The sequence below is a fragment of the Hibiscus syriacus genome, unplaced genomic scaffold, assembly GCF_006381635.1.
Source record: "Hibiscus syriacus cultivar Baekdansim isolate YM2019G1 unplaced genomic scaffold, ASM638163v2 tig00112344_pilon, whole genome shotgun sequence".
Lineage (NCBI taxonomy): Eukaryota > Viridiplantae > Streptophyta > Magnoliopsida > Malvales > Malvaceae > Hibiscus > Hibiscus syriacus.
The window spans coordinates 676,451-703,885 of NW_024063307.1; the positions used below are offsets into that span (position 1 = coordinate 676,451).

The window sequence follows — 27,435 nt, forward strand, 5'->3', positions numbered from 1 at the left end:
AAAGATTTTTCAATCGCAGTTATTCTGGCCAAAAGAGAAATACAACATCACTACGGTACTAGACAAGCTACTAAGAGAATTATGGAGGATAAAATACAGCGTATTGAGGAACATCATAATAAAGAACAATCAGAAATGAGAATGAAGCTGGAGAAAATTGAAGCCAATATTGCAAATTCACAAGACAGCATGATGCAGAAAATAGAGGACATGTTTAAAAGACAGGCTATCATTGGAAAAATGCCTGAAAATCCTGTATCTTTCGACCAAGAACCTATGTATCCTCTAGGTTTTCCACCAGAACCTATGTATCCTCTAGGTTTTCCACCAGAACCAATTTATCATTCTGGTACTACACTATACAAATCAATGCTCGTACATCAGCATTTCAAGAAGCCAAACCACAGGAAAATCAACAAGTGGATCCTGCATCTTCAAGCAAAAATCCGCTTATATCAGATGTGAAAATAGGGGATTTTAATACTGAGCATTTAATCCCAGATTTGAATGAGCTGAATGAGAAACAAAAAGTAAATGAAGAATTGACCAGACAAATCAAGAGCTTAGAAGAACGAATGAAATCCGTGGAAATAACTGAATCATTTTATGGGTTTGACGCCAGTGAGTTGAGTTTGGTTCCAGACTTAATCCTCCCCATCAAGTTCAAAGCTCCCGAATTTGATAAATATGACGGTACTACATGCCCTTCATCCCACATTACTATGTTTTGTCGCAGAATGGCAGGATATGTGAAGGATGAGAAATTGTTAATTCACTGCTTTCAGGATAGTTTGACAGGACCGGCTTTAAAATGGTATACTCAATTGACCAAAGCCAACATTAGATCCTGGAAAGATTTGGCTAAAGCATTTTTAGAGCAGTACCGCCACGTAACAGACATGGTTCCTGATAGATGGACTCTCCAGAATTTGGAGAAAAAGAATAATGAAACATTCAGACAGTATGCCCAGAGATGGTGTGACACAACAGCCCAAGTTCAACCACCTTTGTCAGAAAAAGAGGCCACAGTAATATTTGTTCATACATTGAAAGCTCCTTATTTAAATCATTTAATGGGGAATGCAACCATAAATTTTGCAGATTTGGTCATTTCTGGAGAACTCATTGAAAATGTCTTGAAAAGTGGCAAAATTGAATCAAATGAGGGGTCTAGTTCCAAAAGACCTATGTACCGGAAAAAAGAGAATGAAGTCAACAATGCAAATTCTTACAACAAGGATTCATCGAAAAGTGTTACAATAACCCAGCCAAGGGTTAAGAAAGAGGAAACAAACACTAATCGAACAGAGTCCAGAGGATCTCGAAAAGAAAATGAAAGGTTGTCTTTTACACCTTTACCAGTACCATATGCGGAGATCTATGATTCGCTGTTAAAAGCAGATGTCATACGACCCTATCCTTTGGTTCCTATGCAACCACCATTCCCTCCTTGGTATGATACAAAGGCACACTGTGTTTACCATGAAGGAATTACGGGTCATTCTATTGAAAACTGTTTGGCATTCAAAAGGGTGGTCCAAAATTTGATCAACACTGGAAAGTTGGAATTCAATACACCATCTGCATCAAATCATCCATTGCCAAATCATGGAGATAAAAACGTGAATGCAATTCAGGAAGAGAACAGAAATAAAGCAAAAACTGACATTTCTGAAATTAAATCTCCTTTTGTTTGGGTATTCCAACAACTCTCTTTAGCCGGTATAATTCCACAACAATTCAGGCCAAAGCAGAATGAAGGCAAGAATTATTGTGAATATCATCAGGAGAAAGGGTATAAAATTCAACTATGTCTTGAGTTTAGAGATTTGGTGCAAAAATTGATGAACAACAGAGAAATAGAATTCTTTGAAGAAGAACCAGGGAAAAAAGAGGATGATGTTTGCTCATCAGAAGATTCTAAACCTAATCAAATAATAAATGATCCTGTGATCATTAATGTGAAATCATCTACGGCGATTCCTGCACCAATAAAGCCGAAAGTAGTTATCAACACTCCTCTACCATTTCCATACAAAAATACCCGCAGGGTAACTTGGAATTATACTACCAATGTTTCAATGGTAGGAGGATCTGTTTCTCTAGAAAAAAAACAGAAGAGAAAATACAGAATTTGGATACAACATCGAAATCTGAAGCAGTGAGCGAAGTCGGTTTCTTTATAAGAAGTGGGAGATGTTACTCTCTCGAAACATCCCATGCTTCAGAACAAGTGAAAGCAAAAGGAAAAGCCATGGTAATACCTCAGAAGGTATTTGATGATGAATCCCCTCCAGCATTCAATGAGCCTGTGACAGAAAAACAAGCTCAAGAATTTTTGAAATTCCTGAAACATAGTGAGTATAGTGTGGTTGAACAACTACACAAACAACAAGCGATAATTTATATTCTTGATCTATTGATGAATTCAGAAGCACATAGAAATGTTTTGATGAAAATTCTCAATCAAACATTTATCCCTGAAGATATATCCCTCAATAAACTTGACAGAATTGTGGGACATATAGCCGCTGACAATTACATAACGTTCACGGATAATGAAATACCGGAAGGCAGAATGGGGTCAGTAAAAGCTTTGAATATCACGACACATTGTCATGGTCATGTGTTGCCAGGAGTATTGATTGACAATGGATCCGCTCTCAACTTGATGCCTCTAGTCACACTTCAAAGAATGCCTATGGATCAATCACACATGAAGAGTTATCAGAATGTAGTGCGAGCATTTGATGGTACTCAAAAAGAAGTGCTTGGGAAAATGGAAATACCGTTGTTAATTGGACCAGTCGTGTACAATATTGACTTTGTGGTGATGGACATCCACCCTACATATAATTGTCTATTAGGGAGGCCATGGATTCATTCAGCAGGAGCCGTTCCTTCTTCATTACATCAGAAATTGAAATTTGTTGTTGATGGACAACTAATATGCGTCGGAGCTGAAGAAGAAATCATTGCGTCAGTAACAAGCGATGTTCCATATATCGAAACCAATGATGATGCTCTGGAATGTTCTTTCCGAGCTCTTGAATTTGTCAATGCAACCTTTATTGCAGAAGGAAGCAAAATTCCATATCCCAAATTATCTGATTGCACCAAGATGACGGTACGACAAACTTTAGGCATCGGAGCTAAAGCTGGGAAAGGGTTAGGAAAGAATCTTCAAGGGATTTCAGTTCCTGTCGGTATAAAGATGAAGAAAGATCGTTTTGGTCTTGAGTTTAAGCCCAATTTTCAGCAAAAGAACAAAGAGATGAAAAGAAGATGTGAAGACAGAAAGGCAAAATTGAAAGGGGGAGAAATCCTTTGGAAACACATGTCATTCCCACAGTTGAAGACCATATTCAGATCAGGGGGAACAATTAATGTAGAAGAGCAGCTTGTTGAAGCCTTTAAAGAAGAAAAGTTGATGAAAGATCAAAACATAGTTGAAGAAGCTATGAATGGATTATTTATCAACATGATCATGAATGACAACAAGACTGGCAAATACTTGGATAGGATTCGCCCATGTTTTCCTGGAGAAACACTCAACAATTGGACCACTGAAGATCTTCCTATAGTTTTTAATATTAACGCAGAGTAATATTCAGAACTAATCTTTATGTTTAGCTCAAAAATATGAAAATTTTTTGTTATCTTGTAAAAGAAATTATGTTAAATATAAGAAATTTTCTTTAAAATTTTCAGATGGCAATCATTATTTACATTTTCTTACATTTTTACATTTATTTATTTCATAAATTTACTATATTCTTTCGGAAATATGTCCGACTTAAATTTGCAGGTGTCACCATGTTAATAGCATGTTTATTCCTAAATTTAATCAAGAGATAAATTTAGAGCAACCTATATGTCTGGAAGAAATCAATGGGTGTGAGGATGAACTGGAATGTGATGTTCCTACTGAACTATTAAGATTGGTAGAAAAAGAAGACAAACAAATTCTACCACACAAAGAAGAGATTGAGACTGTGAATTTGGGAACAGATGAAGAAATGAAAGAGGTGAAAATTGGTACTACTCTGACAATCCAGATAAAACAAGAATTGATAAATCTCCTTCAAGAGTTCAAAGATATCTTTGCCTGGTCTTATCAAGATATGCCTGGTTTAAGCACAGATATAGTGATACACAAGCTTCCAATCAATCCAGAATATAAACCGGTCCAACAAAAGCTCAGACGAATGAGGCCAGAAATGTTGTTGCATATCAAAGAGGAAGTGATGAAACAGATCAATGCATGTTTCCTACAGGCATCTAAATACCCAGAATGGGTAGCCAACATTGTTCCCGTACCAAAGAAAAATGGAAAAGTTCGAATGTGTGTAGATTACAGAGATCTCAATAAAGCTAGTCCGAAAGATAGCTTTCCATTACCCACATAGACACATTGGTAGACAATACTGCAGGGCACACATGGTTTTCATTTATGGATGGATTTTCAGGATATAATCAGATAAAAATGAATCCTGAAGACATGGAAAAAACAACATTTGTAACCATGTGGGGCACATTCTGTTATAAAGTGATGCCATTTGGATTGAAAAATGCAGGGGCAACGTATCAAAGAGCCATGGTAACTTTGTTTCATGATATGATGCACAAAGAGATTGAAGTATATGTAGATGACATGATTGCCAAATCCCGAACTGAAGAAGAACATGTTCAAAATCTGAGAAAGCTTTTCCAGAGATTGAGGAAATATCAATTAAAGCTCAACCCCGCAAAATGCACTTTTGGGGTAACTTCTGGAAAACTTTTGGGATTTGTGGTCAGCAAAAGAGGAATCGAGATTGATCCAGATAAAGTAAAAGCAATTCAAGATCTTCCACCACCTAATACAAAAAAAGAAGTTCGAGGCTTTTTGGGAAGATTAAATTATATATCTCGGTTCATTTCTCAATTAACTGACAAATGTGATCCAGTGTTCAAATTACTTCGAAAGAACAATCCTGAAGTCTGGAATGAAGAATGTCAAGAAACTTTGGATATTATTAAGAAATATTTATCCAATGCCCCAATTTTAGTATCACCAATACCTGATAGACCATTAATTCTCTACTTGACGGTCTTCGAAAATTCGATGGGATGTGTACTAGGACAACATGATGAATCTGGAAGAAAAGAAAAAGCTATTTATTATCTGAGCAAGAAATTTACTGATTGTGAAATTCGATATCCACCAATACAAAAATTATGTTGTGCCTTGGTGTGGGCTACTCGAAGACTCAGACAATATATGTTATACCATACTACTTGGCTGATATCAAAACTTGATCCTTTGAAATTCTTAATGTAATCACCAGCTTTGACAGGCAGAATGGCTAGATGGCAGATGTTATTATATGAGTTTGATATTGTATATGTCAACCAAAAAGCAATAAAAGGAAGTGTAATAGCTGATTTTCTGGCCAGTCGTGTATCAAATGATTATCAGCCTTTGAGTTTCAATTTTCCTGATGAAGATTTGTTATGTATATCCATGAATGAAGAAGTCAGAACAAATGACACATCTGCATCTTGGAAGCTTTACTTTGACGGAGCATCTAATGCCTTGGGACGAGGAATCGGGGGCAGTGTTAATTTCTCCAGAAAATGTTTATTATCCCTTTACAAGTAGACTGGAGTTCTTTTGCACCAATAACATGGCAGAATATGAAGCTTGTGTCATGGGATTGAAAGCAGCTATAGAAAGAAAAATCAAATGTCTCAAAATATATGGAGATTCATCGTTAGTGGTGTATCAATTGTGAGGAGAATGGGGAAACAAAAGATCCCAAATTATTGGAATATCGAAATTTTACCCTCAAATTAGTGAAAGAATTTGAGAGAGTTACTTTCAATTATCTCCCTCGAGAAGAAAATCAAATGGCAGATGCTTTGGCTACATTAGCTGCTATGTTTCAAGCAACTAAGAAAGTTGATATGATGCCAATCAAAATGCAAGTATATGAAATTCCTGCACATTGTTATAGTGTAGAAGAAGAAGTAGATGGTAAACCATGGTATCATGATATTCTGCAATATATCAAAAATCAAAGTTATCCACCAAATGCATCGGAAATTGATAAAAGAACCTTGAGAAGAATGGCTGCTGGATATTTTCTTGATGGCGAGATTATGTATAGAAGAAGCAATGATCAAATGCTATTGAGATGTTTAAATACCAGCGATGCTAAAAGCATCATTGAAGAAGTACACAGTGGAATATGTGGAACACATGCAAATGGTCTTTCCATGGCCAGAAAAATAATGAGATATGGATACTATTGGGCTACCATGCACACAGATTGCATTGATTATGCAAGGAAATGTCATAAATGCCAGATATATGCAGACAAGATTCATGTACCCCCATCTCCTTTACATGTAATGACAGCACCCTGGCCATTTTCTATGTGGGGAATAGATGTCATTGGTGCAATTACACCAAAAGCATCGAATGGACATTGTTTCATTCTTGTGGCAATTGATTATTTTACCAAATGGGTTGAAGCTGCTTCATATGTCAATATTAAGAGGTCCACAGTCTGTAAATTCATAAAGAAAGAGATAGTTTGCCGATACGGTCTACCAGAAAGGATCATTACAGATAATGCTCTGAACCTGAACAACAAAATGATGACCGAACTTTGTGCACAGTTTAAGATCAAACATGCAAACTCTGTGGCGTATCGTCCAAAGATGAATGGGGCAGTTGAAGCAGCAAACAAGAACATCAAGAGAATCATTACAAAGACCACTGAAACTTACAAAGATTGGCACGAGAAGTTACCTTTTGCTTTATATGCATACCGAACTACTGTTCGAACATCTACTGGGGCAACACCATTTTCTTTAGTCTACGGGATGGAAGCAGTCTTACCAATTGAAGTTGAGATTCCATCGCTTCGAATATTGAGAGAAATAAAATTGGATGAATCTGAATGGATCCAAGCTAGATTTGATCAATTGAACCTTGTTGAGGAGAAAAGATTGAAAGCTATTTGCCATGGACAGATGTATCAGAAACGGATGATGAAGTCTCATGACAAAAAAGTACATCCAAGAGAGTTCCAAGAGGGTGATCTAGTACTAAAAAAGATCTTGCCTATACATAAAGATTTCCGTGGGAAATGGATGCCTAATTGGGAAGGGCCATACGTTGTAAAAAAGGCCTTTTCCGGAGGAGCATTGATCTTGGCAGAAATGGATGGAAAAATTCTGAGAAATCCAATAAACTCGGATTCTGTCAAGAAATATTATGCTTGAAGAAAAAGAAAAAGAGAGAAAAGAAAAAGAAAGAGATGAAAAAAAAGAAAAAGAAAAAGAGAAAAAGAAAAAAGGGGTCAAGGTGAAAACCCGAAAAGGGCATCTTGTAACCAAATGAAGGATTTGAGTTGAAAACCTGAAAAGGCGGCTCAAATGCAGGTTGATATTAGGCATCTGGCAATTGAATCCTCTTAAGATTTTGACAGTTTGGGAGAAACTTCACATCTACAAGCATTTTGACAACGTTTGAGATCTTCCAGACAAAAGCTTACATCATTTCTCTAAATTGTGTCAACTTGATTAATTTAGAAATACTTATGCTGATAATTTGTTGAGACATTTGAATTTTTATCATTCTTATGCTTGCCATAACTTTGAATACAATTCTATCTATTTCAAGTTCAATTTATTTGAGATTCAATTTATTTTCGAAAATTCAATTTATTCTTTTATTGAATTAACATAATTTTGAAATAAGTTAAAGATTTCTGAATATCACTTTATGTTAATACCTTTTAAAAGCATGGAATACAAAGTAAGCAAATCATCACCATCTTAAAGCCATGAACAATAAGGTTGTTATGCTGGATGCCACTGACAACAAGGTCGAGTCCATTAAAACTACTCATTAATTGCTCCAACCGATCATCATTCAGTTCTTGCACATATGTTTTTAAAGATATGCTAAGACAGTAGAAGGCGACCTTTGCAGCACTAATTCCAGAGAAAAGAGACAGGACATTGATATCACTGGAAAACATGTCTCTATACAGATCCTTGTGTATGGTTTTTAAGGAAACCAAGAAGCATTTCCACCTCATCAGGTTCAAGTGGAGCAAAACTTTATTCCTTCCAATCCATACTAGATTCCATTTTCAGCACTCATCAAGAACATACTTCTGGACACGCGAAAGTGGCTCTTTGTCATAAGCTTCAAGAGCCTTACAGATCCTTTCTGTCAATTTGGCACTTCCTGTACATGTTTATAAACAGTTCAACTTTGTTTTTGGATTCCAAGAAGGCCATCATTTCTTTGTCAATGGAAAAGCATCAGCACATGGAGGAAACATAATAAGAGAAAATCTGTTCTTAATTGACAGAATTATGAATATAGCCCTTTTTAGTATAGTAGCATGAAAATGCTTCGAATCTACAAATTCTGGCTTTACATCGAATAAGTATTGTGATATTACAGTCCAAACATTAACTGGAACAAATGCCAGGTGCTCATAGCATCTTCTGGAAGTGTTCTTTGAGTTATCTGATCTGGTTTGGTAAAACCAATCATTGAAGTTGGAAAATGAATATGCTCATAGCATCTTCTGGAAGTGTTCTTTGAGTTATCTGATCTGGTTTGGTAAAACCAATCATTGAAGTTGAAAGATGAATATGCTCATAGCATCTTCTGGAAGTGTTCTTTGAGTTATCTGATCTAGTTTGGTAAAACCAATCATTGAATTTGGAAAATTAATATGCTCATAGCATCTTCTGGAAGTGTTATTTGAGTTATCTGATCTGGTTTGGTAAAACCAATCATTGAATTTGGAAAGACGAATGTGCCCAATAGCATCTTCTGGAAGTGTTCTTTGAGTTATCTGATCTGGTTTGGTAAAACCAATCATTGAAGTTGGAAAATGAATATGCTCATAGCATCTTCTGGAAGTGTTCTTTGAGTTATCTAATCTGATTCAGTAGGAACCCCAGAACCGATCGTTGGAATTGAAAGATGAACTGCATGATCATCTTCATTAATAAGCTTCTTTTCAAGCTTCATCTGCTTCTTCCTTTTCCACAAATCATAGCCCAAGTTTCGCCTTTTCTTGTAATTGTGATCATTGCATAATGGCTTCCCATCTTTTACCTGAAGAAATGTGTCGGCAGCCTTAGCCATTTGAGCAGTACATATAAAATTTATCAATTCTGCAATTGATGAATCTGGACCACATCTCTCCATGGCTATTTGAATTTTCAGCCTCTGAGAATCCCATTTTTGTCAAGTATAACAGTTTATTCTCCTCATCAGAATCAGAATTCAAGATTTCTTGGTATTAAAAGAACTATCGATATCTGTGAAATCATCTTGAAAAGACATTTCATAATCCGATGAGTTGTTATCAGAATCAACATATCACATGAAGGCAAGCTTTTCAAGAGCCTATACTATTGAGTTTTATTCTCAAGAAGTTTTGTATCTACATCTACATTTGTCAAAGATGACAGTTTCTCTGATTTGAAGAAGAAAGATTTATTGGTTTTTTTTTACAATTGAAGAAATACTCAATTCACCAATCTGAAATCAAATAAACTAAACATTCATGCATCATATTTAGGTGTTTGCAAAAATAGGTGCATTTTAATTCATTTTCATCCATGTTGAATATTGACAGGAAATTCAAAGATTTTAGCAAAGAATCAAATCCATCATTCGATGGATCAACTTTTCCAGGGAAAGTTTATAATAAGAAGAACACATCTGAAGAAGGAAGAATAAGTTCATAATGAGAAGAATTTGTTCAACCTTTTGTTTAAATTCATCATATGATGGATTAACATTGCCAGGTCGAGTTCCTAATGAGAATAACTCATCTGAAGAAAGAAGAAGAAATTCATAATGAGAAGAATTTGTTCAATCTTTTGCTCAAATCCATCATTTGATGGATCAGCTTTTCCAGAGAAAGTTCATAATGAGAAGAACTCATCTGAAGAAGGAAGAATAAGTTCATAATAAGAAGAATTTGTTCAACCTTTTGTTTAAATTCATCATATGATGGATTAACATTGCCAGGTAGAGTTCATAATGAGAAGAACTCGTCATCTGAAGAAGAAGAAATTCATAATGAGAAGAATTTGTTCAACTTTTTGATTAAATCCATCACTTGATAGATCCGCTTTTCCAGAGGAAGTTCATAATGAGAAGAACTCATCTGAAGAAGGATGAAAGTTCATAATGAGAAGAACTCATCTGAAGAAGGAAGAATAAATTCATAATGAGAAGAATTTGTTCAACTTTTTGATTAAATCCATCACTTGATAGATCCGCTTTTCCAGAGGAAGTTCATAATGAGAAGAACTCATCTGAAGAAGGATGAAGAAGTTCATAATGAGAAGAACTCATCAAGAGCTTATTCAACCTTTTGAATGACTCCATCACAGAAAGAAAGAGGTCAACATCATCCCCAGCGGAAAGTTCATAATGAGAAGAACTCATTTGAAAGAAAAAGAAGAAGTTATTCAACATCTCCATACATAATCAAGTGAAATCAAATGAAAAAAACTTATTATCTTTTCGTCTTTGCTCTATTCTTATTAAGAATAAGCAAAGAGGGGCAGCTGAAGATATTCATTTTGTTTTATTTTAATTTTATTTATATTATTATTATTATTATTATTATTATTATTATAATTATTATTAATATATATTATTTATTTATTAATATTACAAAACCCGGAGCCCAATAATCAGGCCCATATTACAAGCCCAAACTATATGGAAACCCTAAAACATTTAGGGTTTCAGCTAGGGTTTCTAACCCTAGCTTCCAGCCGCCTCTGCCTCCAGCCGCCTCTGCCAACGGTCCAGCCTCCAGCCGCCTCAGCCAACGGTCCAGCTTCCAGCCGCCTCTGCTGCCAGTGCCACGTCCCAACCGAAGGCTCCAGAAGCTCCAACGCCAGCCGTCCACGATATGGCTATGGGGTGAGTCACCACTGGGAGTCCGGTGACTCACTGAGACCCGCTCTTCGGACCGGTCCGATGGCCACACCGGTGATGGCTATAAAGCCATCACCCCATCTGCGAGCAAAGGAGAAGACAGAGAGAAATACAGAGAAGAACGGGGAGAGACGAGGAAACAACAGAAACAGAGAGAGATACAAAAACTACCAACGATCTCAACAACAACACAGTAAAGAAACAGAAAAGAAAAAAGAAAGAAGAGAAACTTACCGAGGAAGCCCCGACCACCGGACGTCACCAAAACCTTAGGAAACCGAAGGTACTTCTTTAGATTCGCTCCGATCAGGAGCCATTTAGAGGAAAATAACACCGGAACCGTCCTTAGGACGGTCCGATCTACCCTTTAATGTAAAAATAAAATTTTCCGGCCACCGGATGTGGTGGCCGGCGGTGAGGGTCACGGCGGCAGACGGTTGCCGTCCGGTGACCGGCTTCCCTCCGGTGAGGGAAGCTAGAGAGAAGGGAGAGATTTGTTCATTCTCTCTCAGTTAGAGAGAGAATGAAAATTGAAAAATGAAAGAGATGGCCCGAAGGGCCGGCTGTCTTGGGCATTAAATAGCCCTTCCCAAACGACGTCGTTTTGGGGAGGGATATTCGTGTAATTAAAGAATAGTTAAATCATTTCCGCAGCCATCTAAACTTGTAAACTTTTCATTTTAGTCACTAAATCAAGTTTATAATACTTTTAATTTGATCTTTAAATTTTAATTTTATTTATTTTAGTCCTTTATATTAAAATAATATATTTAGGATAAATAACAGATTTAATCCCTTAATTTTAATAAATAATATTTTAATCTCTAGTTTATATTTTTAATTTATTTTATTCTAAAATTTGAATTTTAGATAATTTTATTTTAGTCACTAAATAAATAAAATAAAGAAATAGCATGTTTAATCCCTATAATTTTGATTAATTATGAATTAGGTTTTAATTTTACTTTTACTATAATTTAGTCATTTATTTTAAATGTTTTCATTTATTTTACTGCTTTTAAATATATCGTTCTAGTTGTATTTTTATTGTTTTAATTTTACTTGTCTATATTTTTAAATATTTTTATTATTATGTATTCATAAATATATATAATAAATAATATTTTTTTAATAAATTATTTTAATATTTATTTTTCAATATCGAAGAAAAGGACAGTCTTAATACAACTGGATGTCCTATTCTGGTATTTTAAAATTAAAAAAATATAAAAAATATTATTTAATTTAAATATCAAAGAAAAGAGCTGTCTTAAGGCACCTAGAAGTCATTTTCAGATATTTTTAAATATTTTTTTATAATTTTGAAATAATAGTATTATAAATTAAATATTTTTTTAATTTTTTAATTTTTAATAATAGAGACAATTTATAATTAAAAAGTACCAATTTTGGGCGTTGTAGGGGTGCTAATCATTCCCTAAACGTAACCGACCACGAATCCCTTTTTATTATTAAAAAGAACGAATTTTTAGTTATAAATGCAGATCAGTTCATTTTTTTATTGGTGTTTTCTTAAAACTCTTTAAGAAAATAATTTTTAGGTATTCGACCTACCTGACCCAAAAGGCCGATGGCGACTCCCAAATTATTTTCAAAAACATTTATTTACATCAATTTTCCCGCCAAGTATAATATTTCGTGCCCGAACGAAAATCGGTTACGACAACATTCATGGAGAGATTTATGGATGATCCAAGCTTCCAATTTAAACAGTAACAAGATAATTATGATTTTTAAGGAGCATGTTTGCTTTATATGTTTCTTTTCAGTGTCTGTCTGCTCCTCTAAAGTGTATAAATTACGTATATGGGTGGGGTCTACTCACAAACCAGATGAACAAATTTGACTGTGAATTTGGATAGGGATTGTAAAATTGTATCATATTATATATATATATATATATATATATATATATATATATATATATATATATATATATATATAGTGGTGTTCTTAGGTTTGTTCCAGTATTGGATGTTTTAGATGACTATGTTTTGGAGGTGTCGATACCAACACTGTTACTATAATCATCATAACTTCCATTATATAATATAATACCAAAATTTACCTCCAGCGGTTATACATTATTGGATCATTCTAACTTTCAATGTTTTGATTTTTTTGTCAAAATAACCCTTGTTGGATGTAAATAATTAGTTGTCGAACAGTCAACATATGTTGTCAATATGTCATTTCTACGTGTACTTAATTGTTGATATGATATTTTTACATGTGCTTGATAAAAAAATAATTGATGTGATAAATACTATATCATCACTTTGGGTGATGTGTTATGTCACGTCATCATTTTAGGAGATATGACAACACTTAACACATGTAAAATTTTTACGTTAATAACATGTATTAATAATAGTTAATTAACTAATGATTCATCTAACAGGAGTTACTTTAACCAAAAATTAAAACATTAAATGTTGAAAAAAATATGGATCAAAATAACCATTTAAAAAGAAATAAATCGTAAATAAAAACAAAAAAGAGGTGAATAAATCATTGTATTTTGATCATACAAAGTGAAGAGGGGGAAGGGCATGATTATCATGTTAATGTCGTCCATGTAATACCCTTTTGTCCCCCTGTTTAGAGGCCATGGATTTGATGCCTTGTCTTCATGTCTGTCATACCCACAGCCATTTCCTGTTTCACCATTAACATCCTTTCTTTACGTACACTGTGTATTTGGAGAATTTTATTAGCACAAATAGTTGCATGCATTTGTCTCCAGCTTTGTGAATTTCATGGACATTTGGGAACGAAACTTTTGACACAATCATCGTTGTGGAAAAAACGATTTTAAAGTCAAAGTGAATAAGATAAAACAATCATAAGAAGAAAGAAAATCATGGCTCCATTTTCTCCAACAATTCCTTTATCTGTAGCCTTTGCCAGGCCCAGATAATTAGATAGGTTTATTAGTGGACCCTTCGGTTGGGCCGAATATATCATTTCGAATTCGGATTAGTTTAAAATTTGGTTCGGTTCGAATTCGTGACACGGAATAAATGCAGAACCAGAGGTAGTAGGAATTACAAAACGATCAAAACATATAAACTTAGTAGCGTTTGTTACCTACCATGTTCCAAGGTAACCGTTAGCTCATTCTGGGAAAATGCCTCTGGCTTGCTGGACGAAGAAGCTTTGCTAGAAGGGCATCGCCTGACTACGAATGCCAGTTGTTTCGGAGCTGGGACCTAAGCGTTTTCGCTTCCGAGCATGAAAAGTACCTGCGACATGGTGGGACGATCGTTGGGGTCTTCTTGTACGCACAGCAGCCCTACGTTTAGACACTTTAGAAGCTCGTCTGCTTTGCAGGTCTCACGCAGGGTCTGGTCCAACAAGTCTATCGCCTTGTCTGCTTTCCACATATGCCACGCCTGGGAACAATTGTACAAGTTACGCACATAACATTAAGTAGATGATAGGTTAAATGAGGGTGACTAAAATAGTACATACTAATATAACTTACATATCCTAGAAGGCTCAAAGATTTTTCAGGCTGATAAAATCCGGTGTTCCGTTTCCCGGTTACGATCTCAATTACGACAACGCCGAAGCTAAAGACGTCTGATTTGAATGAAAAAAGTCCGTCTAGATCGTACTCGGGTGACATGTAGCTGCTGCATCATCGGAACTAAGGGGTGAAAAGTTAGTTTAGTGATATAATTGTACCATCACATTCAAGTAAAGTCAGAGCTTACTAGGTTCCCACTACTCTGTGTTTGCAGAAGTTTCTTTGCCATCCAGAAATCGAAAATTTTCGGGTTCATCTATTCATCGAGTAGAATGTTGCTCGTTTTTAGATCTCTGTGAATTATCCTCAGCCTTGAATCTTGGTGGAGATAGAGAAGGCCTCGAGCGATTCCCAATATTATGCGGTATCGCATGTCCCAGTCCAGCAGAATGCATAGCTTCGGATCTTGTTAAGGTTTGTCATTTCCATTCAAGTACATTTTAGTGACTATTTAGTGATGGCATATGAATTCATATATTTGAGAAGACACATTTAGCTTACCAAAAATGGAGGTGGTGTTTGTTTTTGCAGAAGTAAAAGGTATGCAGTCTGCGGATCACATCTGCAGGCATCTGCAGCAGAAGAGGTGGACCAAAAGTCTACAGTCTGCAAGAAGAAGACTGTTTGTTTTTTAACGTCTGCAGACTGCTAAAATGAACTGAAATATAAATAAACTGATTTTTAAACTTAAAAGAGTTTTGCAATACTGAGATTTAAATAATTTTAGTTTTACAATACTGAAATTTAAATAATCCATACAACTACAATAATAAATTATTTAAAATAAATCAATCCATATTTTAAAATAAATCAATCCATACTAATAAATTATTTAAAATAAATCAATCTATACAACTACAATAATAAATCAATCCATACTAATAAATTATTTAAAATAAATCAATTCATATTAATAAATTATTTAAAATAAATCAATCCATACAACTACAATAATAAATCAATCTATATTTTAAAATAAATCATCCATACTAATAAATTATTTAAAATAAATCAATCCATATTTTAAAATAAATCAATCTATACTAATAAATTATTTAAAATAAATCAATCCATATTTTAAAATAAATCAATCCATACTAATAAATTATTTAAAATAAATCAATCCATATTTTAAAATAAATCAATCCATACTAATAAATTATTTAAAATAAATCGATCCATAAAACTACAATAATAAATCAATCTACATTTTAAAATAAATCAATCCATACTAATAAATTATTTAAAATAAATCAATCCATATTTTAAAATAATTCAATCCATACTAATAAATTATTTAAAATAAATCAATCCATACTAATAAATTATTTAAAAATAAATCAATCAATATTTTATAATAATTTATTTTAAAATAAATTATTTTAATAAATAATCATATTTTATAATTGTTCTTGAAGAGGTTTGAAGACCTTTGAAGACATAAAACCATGTCTGCACCAAGAAGAGCTCGCGCAGACGCTAGAAGAGCTTATGTCTTCTAAAAAACAAACGGTCTGCGAAGCCTCATGTCTGCGCGTGGTCTGCGCGGCACAGACATAAGAGGTTTGAAGAGGTTGCACAGTAAAAACAAACTAACCCGCTTTTGTTAGGCATATACTCATAGAGCAGCATATTTTCATCTCCTGCAACACAATAGTCTAATAGTCTAACAAGATTTCGATGTTGAAGTCTCGCAATCGGCACGACCTCGTTTTTGAATTCCTCTAAGCCTTGCCCCGAACAGCTAGACAGCCTCTTCACAGCAATTTCTTGCCCTCCAGGAAACTTACCCTGGTGATATAGGTTACGGTTTCAAGCAATTGGTTTTGACGTAACGAAACTAGAAAGATGTGATTCAAACAGTAGTGGAATAAGAGCCTATTACCTTGTAAACCGATCCGAATCCCCCTCGTCCCAGCTTGTTTGCGTTTGAGAAGTTCTTTGTTGCAGCTAGAATACTTTCTAAATGGAAAAATGGTACCTCTATGCCACCCGTATCGTCATCTTTAAACCGTCCCGAATCGATCAGGTCTTTGACATGTCTCTCACTGCCATACAAGTGAAGTGCAGAATTTCTGAGTGCTTCCCCATATCCCTGTATTTTAAATAATCTTACTTTTGTTAACCAAATAGAATGATCCTTGAAATATCTGTAGAAATTTTGTTGTTAATTACCTTCTCCCTTGGTCAGTTTCTTCCTCTTCAAGTAAACATAAACAATGGCACCTGACACAACGATTAGAACTACTACGCTAATGCAAGCTATCACCAGGATCAGAGATAAAGCCATCTTTCTAGTTGAAGACTTGTATCTCTTCTTTCTATAACCATTATCTGCAGGAATAGAAAAAGGTCCTTTATTAAGTTTTAAACATGTAGACTCGAAACTTGTACGTTTTGCTCGACTAATGGTATTGTTCTACCTTCAGTGCAATTTAGACTCTTATCCCATCGGAAGTTTGTATGGCAGAGGCACCTTTTATTTCCCTCGCTTGCTGCATTACAAGTTGAATTTGGCCAATCTTTGCAATCTGTAGGTGAAGAGCAGGTTGGCTCCAATGGAGGATCCCAGCCTTTCTCCACTTCATCTGTAGTACATCTGCTAGTAACATGAAATGGAGATGGTTGCTTGAACTGAAAGAAATCATCACACGAATTTCCTTCCTTGCAATTGTTTGCATCGTTGGTTTGAATGATGAATTTCCGTGTTTCTGGATCTATGCTTGTCACTGTGTAGGTGCCACTGGGAACATCAAAGGTAACTTCCCCTGAAGTGGTGTTGCATCGAAGACTGCGGTACAGTGCATCACCGCATTTCAATCCAGTACTAAGTGGATACGGAATCAGGTTTGTGACACAAGTCTCACAGCTTCTGGTTGATTCTGCAGAAATAGAATGGATTTTAAATTCAGATAGAGGATAATCATAAAGCAAAGTGTATAATTAACTTGTAACGAATCACGAAATCAAGTAAATTTCAGAAGGAAGAGAATTGTACCTACATCAGAAACGGCTAACCGGACATTAGCGTTCCGGCCACCTTGATACTCCTCCTGGATATTGTGCAGATCTTCCAACCGTAACCAGCAAGCAGCAATGCTGCTACTACCTTGTCGCATAACATCAGGCTCTTCATAGGAATAAGCCTGGCATTGACAGTTCCTAAGACACTCGAATTTGCACTCCATTTCATTCATCGCATTAAACTGAGAGGCCGGATTCCAGACTTCAATCATTTTCAAACTCAATAACCTGTCGATCTTAGCGTTCTTGTTGCATATCCTCTAGTTCCTAGTGCATCCATCAGAATAATCCTTTTTTATTCCAATTTGCAGGGGAGCTAGGTGAAAATTCAGGTAAATATTCACATCAAGTCATTGTTAGTATTGCAGCTATCGAAATTTCCACACGCATTGTAGATACTGCATTTATCTCTAGGCTCTGTCCAAATTATGGACCATATCTTATTAGAATCCCACTTGAAATACTGAATCTGTCCGAAGAAACCGATAATCATCCTCGTATCGCTATACAACGGCGATGTAAGATGAGGCATGGACTCGTTGTGCAGTACAACTGAGGTGAAATTCGACAAAAAGAAAGAAATTACCGATGGCATGGCCGAGGGAATACCATCGGGGCCAATGAATTTGCCCGAAACACCACTTTTCCAATACCTAGTAGTTCTTTTCCGAATAATGAACTGGTTTACCCTTTCTTGGTCTATCTGAAACTTGAAGTTCCCTGGAGCTGGATCATCGAAACTTCTCCATGATGTTAGTATTGTTGGTTTTTGGCAAAAGTCCCACATTGGTTGTGTATAAGGAGGAGGGGAAATTCTTTTGTTATAAATACAACTCTCCTCCTCCTTAGTTAATCATCCCACAAATATAAGCCTTCTTCTATTTTAAAGGCTATTTGTATTCTTTCTCTCTTTGTAATATTTCCTCTATTAGTGAAATATTTTGGTGTTCTCTTTTATGTCTATTTAATAGCTATTGTCGGGTATAGTTGTTGTCAATTATTGTCCTATTAAAATTACTTGTCTTGGTAGTTCTGTCTAAGGAAAGTGGGTTTTAAGAGGGACCATTGTGACCCCTCCTCTTTCCTGGGAATCTACCTTGGGATGATTTTTAGTACAATCGTTTTCACACTAGTCACCTAGATAATAGTTTTCAAGGTGAATCTGTTATTGGTGGAAATTAACCCGAATTTCACAACAATTGGTATCAGAGCTCTTGGTTTATTTTAGTATGCTCTGTGGTTGCGGCTTAGGCTGATCTTCCACATCAGAAAAATTTCCTTGGGATAATTGACATTCTGCATTGGCAGCTATTAAATAGAATTTGTAGCAGAAATGACAGACGCTTCTTCATCTTCAATTTTGGCAAGAAATGCTGTGACAAATGTTAGATTTGCAGTGGAGATTTTTGATGGCACCGGTCATTTCGGCATGTGGCAAAGCGAGGTTCTAGATGCCCTATTTCAGCAGGGTCTAGACATTGCTATTGAAGGAGAAAAACCAGATGATGTTGAGGAGAAAGAATGGAAGATGATCAATAGAATGACATGTGGTACTATTCGATCGTGTCTTTCTAGAGAGCAGAAGTATGCATTTTCTAAGGAAACTTCTGCAAGTAAATTGTGGAAGGCACTGGAGGAGAAATTTTTGAAGAAAAGCGGTCAGAACAAACTCTACATGAAAAAGAGACTGTTCCGCTTCAACTATGTACCAGGTACCACTATGAATGATCACATTACTAGCTTTAATCAGCTGGTGACTGATCTGATGAATATGGACGTGACTTTTGAAGACGAAGATCTGGCTCTGATGTTGATGGGATCACTTCCTGATGAGTTTGAGTATCTTGAAACTACTCTACTTCATGGGAAGGTTGATGTGTCTCTCAGTGAAGCAACTGCTGCCTTGTATAGTTATGAATTGAGAAAGAAAGACAAACAAGAAAACACAAGTGTCGAAGCAGAAGCTCTTGTTGTTAGAGGCCGTTCCAAGAGTCAGAATAAAGGAAGCAGAGGGAGATCGAAGTCAAAGTCCAGATTGAGCAAAGATGAATGTGCCTTTTGTCGAGAAAAAAGGCACTGGAAGAAAGAATGTCCCAGGCTAAAGAATAAAGGCAAACCTGAAAGGGGGAAGGCTGTCTCAGAATCAAATGTGGTCGAGTATGATGATGGAGATTCAGATTTCGCATTCGCTGCTACGCCATCAACCAGCTGTTCCAGTTCATGGCTGTTAGATTCAGCTTGTAGCCACCATATGACCCCCAATAGAGAATGGTTCTTTGATTTTAAAGAACTAAAAGGTGGAATTGTCTACACAGCAAATAATTCCCCTCTTGACACACTTGGGATTGGTTCAATTCGCTTGAGGAATCAGGATGGATCAATCAGAACCTTAACAGGTGTCCATTATGTACCAGATTTAATGAGAAATCTCATCTCTGTGGGAACCTTAGAGTCAAAAGGTTTAGAAGTGAGGGCAAAAGATGGGATTATGAGGATTATCTCTGGTGCACTGGTGATAATGAAGGGAATCCGAAAAAGAAACAATGTGTATTACTTTCTGGGTAGTACAATTGTTGGGACAGCAGCAGTGGCAGCTTCTACTGATGAACAGGAGTCAGAAGCAACCAGGTTATGGCATATGCGCTTGGGGCATGTTGGTGAAAAATCCTTGAAATTACTGATAGATCAAGGATTATTGAAGGGTGCTCGGGCTTGCAAATTAGCTTTTTGTGAGCATTGCATCAAAGGGAAGAAGACGAGGGTGAAATTTGGAACATCAATCCATGATACTAAAGGTATTTTGGATTATGTTCATTCAGATGTATGGGGGCCTTCCAAGACAACTTCATTGGGAGGAACACACTATTATGTCACCTTTGTTGATGATTTTTCCCGGAGAGTTTGGGTGTATCCAATGAAGACAAAGGATGAGGTGCTAGGATTTTTCCTTAAATGGAAAAAGATGATGGAGATTCAAACAGGCAGAAAAATCAAACGTCTCCGTACAGACAATGGTGGAGAGTACAAAAATGATCCATTTCTGAAAGTCTGTGAAGAGGAAGGTATTGTTAGGCACTTCACTGTCAGAGGTACACCACAGCAGAATGGAGTGGCAGAGCGTATGAACCGGACATTAGTGGAGAAGGTTCGGTGTATGTTGTCTAATGCTGGGTTAGGCAAAGAATTTTGGGCTGAGGCTTTGGTCTATGCTTGTCACCTTGTCAACCGCTTACCATCGACTGCTATTGGTGGTAAAACACCATTAGAGAAATGGTTTGGAGTACCTGCTACAGATTATGATTCCTTACATGTGTTTGGTTCCACTGCATACTACCATGCTAAGGAGTCAAAGCTGGATCCAAGAGCAAAGAAGGCGATTTTTATGGGGATCACCTCTGGTGTGAAAGGCTATCGTCTTTGGTGTCCAGAAACAAAGAAAATAATCTTCAGCAGGGATGTTACCTTTGATGAATCTACCATGTTGAGAAAGGTGACTTCAGAAAAATTGGAGCAGACAGATGGAACTCCCAAAAAGGTGGAGTTTGAAGGAAGCAAATTTGTCCCAACCAGTAAAGAAAATGATGTTGACTCTCCTATGGTAGAAGAAGAGTCAGATGAAGAAGAGGTTCAGACCCAAGAACCTCCACAGCAACATGAATCAATTGCACTCAGAAAGGGAAAGAGGACCATTAGACAACCTGCTCGTTATGCTGATATGGTCTCTTTTGCATCACCAATTGCAATTGATGACGTTCCTGCCACTTTTAATGAAGCAGTTCAAAGTTCAGAACATAAAAAGTGGAGGATTGCCATGAATGAAGAAATGCAATCCCTTCAAAAGAATCAGACGTGGAAACTAGCTAGTCTTCCGAAGGGAAAGAAGGCAATTGGGTGCAAGTGGGTATATGCAAAGAAAGATGGATTTCCTGACAAGAATAACATCCGCTACAAAGCAAGATTGGTGGCTAAAGGCTACGCTCAAACGGAGGGAGTTGATTATAATGAAGTATTTTCTCCAGTTGTAAAACATTCCTCCATCAGAATTTTGTTGGCTTTGGTAGCGCAGTTGGATTTGGAACTAGTTCAGATGGATGTAAAAACTGCATTTTTACATGGAGACTTGGATGAGGAAATCTACATGACTCAGCCAGATGGAATCAAAGTTGCTGAAAAAGAAGAGATGGTGTGCAAATTAGAAAAATCGCTGTACGGATTGAAGCAATCTCCAAGGCAGTGGTACAAGCGATTTGACAAGTTTATGATAGGGCAGAAGTACACAAGAAGCAAATATGATCATTGTGTGTATTTACGCGAGCTAGAAGACGGATCCTATATATATCTTCTTCTTTATGTTGATGATATGCTGATAGCTTCCAGGAGTCAGACAGAAATTGCGAAACTAAAGACTCAATTGAACAGGGAGTTTGAGATGAAGGATCTTGGTGAAGTGAAGAAGATTCTAGGCATGGAGATATCAAGGGATAAGAAATTGGGGAGGCTTTGTCTCAGAAAGAATATCTGAGGAAGGTACTAAAACGTTTTGGCATAAATGAGATGTCAAAACCAGTTAGTACACCTCTTGCTCCTCATTTCAAGCTCGGTGCATCCATGTCACCTAAGGATGATGCAGAACGGGAATACATGTCAAAGGTTTCGTATGCAAGTGCTGTTGGTAGCTTGATGTATGCAATGGTGTACGAGACCCGATATTTCACAGGCAATTGGGGTTGTGAGCAGGTATATGCATGATCCTGGAAAGGAGCATTGGCAAGCTGTGAAATGGATTCTGCGGTATATTCTGAACACCGTAGATGTTGGTTTGGTCTTTCAGCAGGACAAACAAGATGGTCAGTGTGTAGTTGGGTATTGTGATTCAGACTATGCAGGTGAGTTGGACAAGCGTCGATCAACTACTGATTATGTGTTTACATTTGCAAAGGCACCAGTCAGTTGGAAGTCCACCTTACAGTCAACAGTGGCTTTGTCTACTACAGAGGCAGAGTATATGGCAGTTACAGAGGCTGTGAAGGAGGCAATTTGGCTTCAAGGGTTGCTTGGTGAATTGGGAATGGAATAAAAGCACATCAAAGTGCACTGTGACAGTCAGAGTGCTATTCATTTAGCAAAGAACCAGGTTTACCATGCAAGGACGAAACACATCGATGTTCGATATCACTTTGTACGAGAGATTCTAGAAGAAGGTGGAGTCATAATCCAGAAGATTCGGACCACTGAGAATCCTGCTGATATGTTGACAAAAGTGGTAACTGCGGTCAAGTTTAAACATTGTTTAGATTTGGTCAATATTGTTACAAATTAAAAGATTGTTTTTTTAGAGATGTGTGTGGAATTTGCCAAGGTGGAGATTTGTTGGTTTTTGGCAAAAGTCCCACATTGGTTGTGTATAAGGAGGAGGGGAAATTCTTTTGTTATAAATAAAGCCCTCCTCCTCCTTAGTTAATCATCCCACAAATATAAGCATTCTTCTATTTTAAAGGCTATTTGTATTCTTTCTCTCTTTGTAATATTTCATCTATTAGTGAAATATTTTGGTGTTCTCTTTTATGTCTATTTAATAGCTATTGTCGGGTATAGTTGTTGTCAATTATTGTCCTATTAAAATTACTTGTCTTGGTAGTTCTGTCTAAGGAAAGTGGGTTTTAAGAGGGACCATTGTGACCCCTCCTCTTTCCTGGGAATCTACCTTGGGGTGATTTTTAGTACAATCGTTTTCACACTAGTCACCTAGATATGGTGGAAATTAACCCGAATTTCACAACAAGTATCATGTCACCATCCATTTTCATGCCCGGAAGAAATGTATCCGTCTGGTTATCGAAGCTCTGCCAGACAATGTTTTCTTCATCGTTGAGCACCAGGTTCCTGTATCACTCAGTTTGGCCTTTCTTGTTCCGCAAGGCTCTGCTTCAAGATTCGCCGACCAGAGAGATTTCCCATTTCGATCCAACACCTTGAGATTTCCGTCTTCCGCAACGACAAAGACTCCGCTATCATCGAAAAGCGGCTTGTCCTGATTGGCAACCCACACCACTTTTTGTGAATTTGAACCATAACACCGTATCCTCAAGTATCTCCTGGTGTTAGATTTGGAGCTTCCATTAGGTGTATAAATTCCGAGCTCGAACTTTTTCTCCGGTGAAACCAGGCTTTCTCCTTCACCATCACTGATCGAAATGTTCACTGTGACGACATCTTTAGCAGAACAACAACCAAAAAACAGCAAGAATACAAATATTGAACTCATTGGCTTTAGAAATCATCTGTTTGTGCAGAGATTTTCATAGTGTCTTGTCTATGGAAGAAGTTGCCTGCTGCTGTTTTCCATTATGTAAAAAGACCCCACAAGAACGAGGGCAGTTAATACTGTGATTTAAAATATGGATTTTCCCTCGTGATCTGAAACTTTGTGGAAAGGAAAAAAGTTTAAATGGGGGGTTAATCTTTTGCTTTTCCTGCAAATAATCTTTAGTAAAAATAAAGCACCGCCAATGCTCTTTAACTGTTTTTCGTCGTATTGTGTGATTGAATATTTGATTACTGATAACGCGGCACTCCATGCGGTTGCTGTTTTTAATTTCAGGTTGATTTTATATTAAGACGAAAGCGACTCCCTTTAGACTATTGTTCTATGTTTTCGGCTTTTGTTTTAGTGAATGAAACCAGCCCTGTCCCAAATGTGTTGCCGTCGCTATCATCAAATATTTTCTTTATATTTTTTATTAGGACAATTTCTAAAGATTTTGTAAAGTTTAAGGACTAAGTACATAATTTCTATATAGTACAGGTACCATACTAATGATGGAATTTGACACATGATAAGGATCATCGGCCTTCTTCAAGAGATGCGGTGATTTCGGTATTGTTGTCCGCCTGACTAGACTTAGAAGCTGTGCTAGAAAGTGTTCTCCTCGTCAGAAAAGCAGGCTGCTTCGGAACCGGAAGGCTCACGGTTTGACTACCGAGCAAGACAACATCGTTGGACATGTTGAGGCGTTCGCCGGGATCTTACTGCACACATAACAGCCCGACTTGCAAGCACCTCGACGCCTCATTAGCTTCGCAACTCGACCTCAATATCTCGTCCGTTAAATCCAACCCCTTGCATTCTTGCCACAATGTAACACCCCAATTTAGGGGCTAATTTTTAGGAATTATAAAGTGATGAATTTAATTGGTATTTTGAAAGAAACGATGGATACAATTATAAAATTTCAAAGTTGGCAGACCGTTTTATAAAGTTAAGGAAATTCAATGATTAAACTCATGATTTACTTATTTTTATTATGAGTAATTATAAACCCTTTTCGTGTTGTTTTCAGATTTATTTCTCAGTTTTCCCTCTCCATCAACCCTACTTTTAACTCCGATCTACTCGTCGTCCGACCTTCGATAGACGAACCGAAATCACCATTGTGTTCGTTGTCGATCGAAAAACAAAATCTCTGAAACCTTTCGTTATGAATCGTCGCCGTTCGTCGTTAATTTCAGTTGGAAGTATCGTCGGTAATAACTCGATTTCAGTTGGTTTTTTGTCGATTCACGACGATCCGACAATCCGTTTTCGACACTTCCCGCACCATCATGTTCCTTGCATTGTTCCGCGTCCACCGGTTTTTTCCGTTTCTCCGTTGTCGCTGGCGCGTGAAGGGGTGAGACTGTCAAAGTTTTCGACGTTTCGGAATCGAGCTCTTCGTCGTTCAAAATTATGAACCGAGCTTTGTAAATATCTCAAAATGCCTTAAAATAATTTTTAAGAATTTTTTCTGGAATTTTCCGACACTGTGTTACTGTTCACGCGCCACCCCCCGAGAGTTGGCATCGTGTGGGTGTTAATTTTGTAATTAATTTCTGTTAGGGTGATATTTGTATAAAATGATCGACTGTTGACTGTTGACCGTCGTTGACCACAGTTGACCAAAACTTTGACCGGACATTAAACGACCTTTGACCGAGTATACCTATCCTGACGTTTTTCGAAGTTTCAAATCCGATTCCGCAATATGTTTTTCGAAATTCGGACCCGAAGGCCTCGAAATTGTCTGTCAAACCCGTTGACTTTGATTTTGACCGAAAATTCTAAATTTTTGAAAAGTCATATTTTATGTTTTCGACGTCTAGAATCCGTTTTTGGGGTCTGTTTCGCCAAACTCGAACCCGGTAAGTTATTTTTGACTGATTTATCACCCGATTCGATCTGTTTTTCGGAATTAAGTTCCGTTTTGATGTAATTTCTGTTGATATAGATCCGAGGAAATATTGAAAGATGATTTCAAGATTGAAGGCGTTCGAATGGAATTTAATGGTCGATCAGTATTGCACGGAAATCGAGGTAATACTTTATTATCTCTTTATGCTTTATGGAATATGTTGATATTGGTAAATGCATGAATAAGATAATGTTGGTCACTTTTGTGGAGTTGAATAATTTATACACTCGATATGAATGTGGTAGAAATTCTGTAATTGAATACGGATCGAATGACTAATATAAGAGATTGAGGAATTGTTAGAATTAAATTACAAGTTTGTGATTAGTGATCAAGAAATCAGTCATGGATTTGTAACTTATATTTTATATCATCAAATGTTAAATGTTAAAGGTACTTGGATGGGAAATTATGAGAATATTCTGGTAAGGTAAAATTATGAAAATACCCTTATGTTGTAGGATGACAAGAATTGTCCATGGAAGTTGGTTAATAACTCTGAAAAGACATATTGATCCGATATAACTACTGATGTGCATAAGAAATGTTAGTTTTACTTGGAAATTTTGGATAACCGGTTTTTAACCCCAAGAGGGTTTATGCAATATATTAGAAGTCTGTTAAGAAATCATTTCAAGATCAGAGAAAGTTCGGGAAAGAAATTAATTATAGGATCTCCAAATTATATTATTTTTTGTTAAGAGTTAATATCGAAATTATTTGGTTAAGAAATTACGAGAATGCCCTTGAGAGGTAAAATAATCCGAGTTGACCCTGAATAAAAAAGTACTTTGAGGATTTGTACTTAACTCGATTAAGTACGGATTTGATTGTTAAGATCCTGACTTAGTGAAGAAAAATTCCTGATATTCCGTTGGTAAAAATCTGAGAAGGTACTTGACCTGAAAATATTTGAGTTATGAGTAAATACCTGAAGAACAAATTATCGGGGGTGTTCTTTTGTCAGAATTGTTTGAATGGACTGAAATAAATGATAAGTTTGAATTCAATAATAAGATCGGACGGAAAAAAATGATTGTAATACATTGGATCTGTAAAATGACCAGAATACCCTGTAATGAAAATGACCCAAGAATACCACCAAACAGGAATGATGGGATATCCTCAAGCTCTGTAATTATTAGGATAAAACTAAACACCAAAATGACCAAAATACCCTTCTGGCCTATATTAAGTAAATGTCTTGAATTAATTAAGGAATCCAAATAAGCATAAGTGTTGGACTACCTTTAAAAGTTATGGAACACAGCTTAAGTGAGCTGATCAACCTTAATGATATGTCAGTACCTGAACGTCACAAATATTACTTGAATGCATGTTTGTCTACTCAAGTTTGGCTCGATGATAATTTTGGAAGTATTTAACTTAGCTCAACTCTAGATCGCATTCAGTACTAAAAATTTGATATTTGTTCGACAAATCAACCACGAAGACCGAATTGAACTGAACGAAAGTACAATATGTATCCGAAATTCAAAAACATCTGAATTACTCTGAAAAACCCCGAAGTAACTAAAACGAACTTGATTGCTAAATGAGCTAAGTAACATCAATGATTAAATATTAAGTAAGTGATTTAGATAAGTCTGGAAACTCTGATGAGTTTATAAGATGTACTGCCTTTA

General features: G+C 36.4%; 1 pseudogene; it reads right to left on the reverse strand.

The window, feature by feature from the left end:
- Nucleotides 1-14,091: 14,091 nt before the first annotated feature.
- LOC120178218 lies at nt 14,092-23,826 on the reverse strand (annotated as a pseudogene).
- Nucleotides 23,827-27,435: the final 3,609 nt, after the last annotated feature.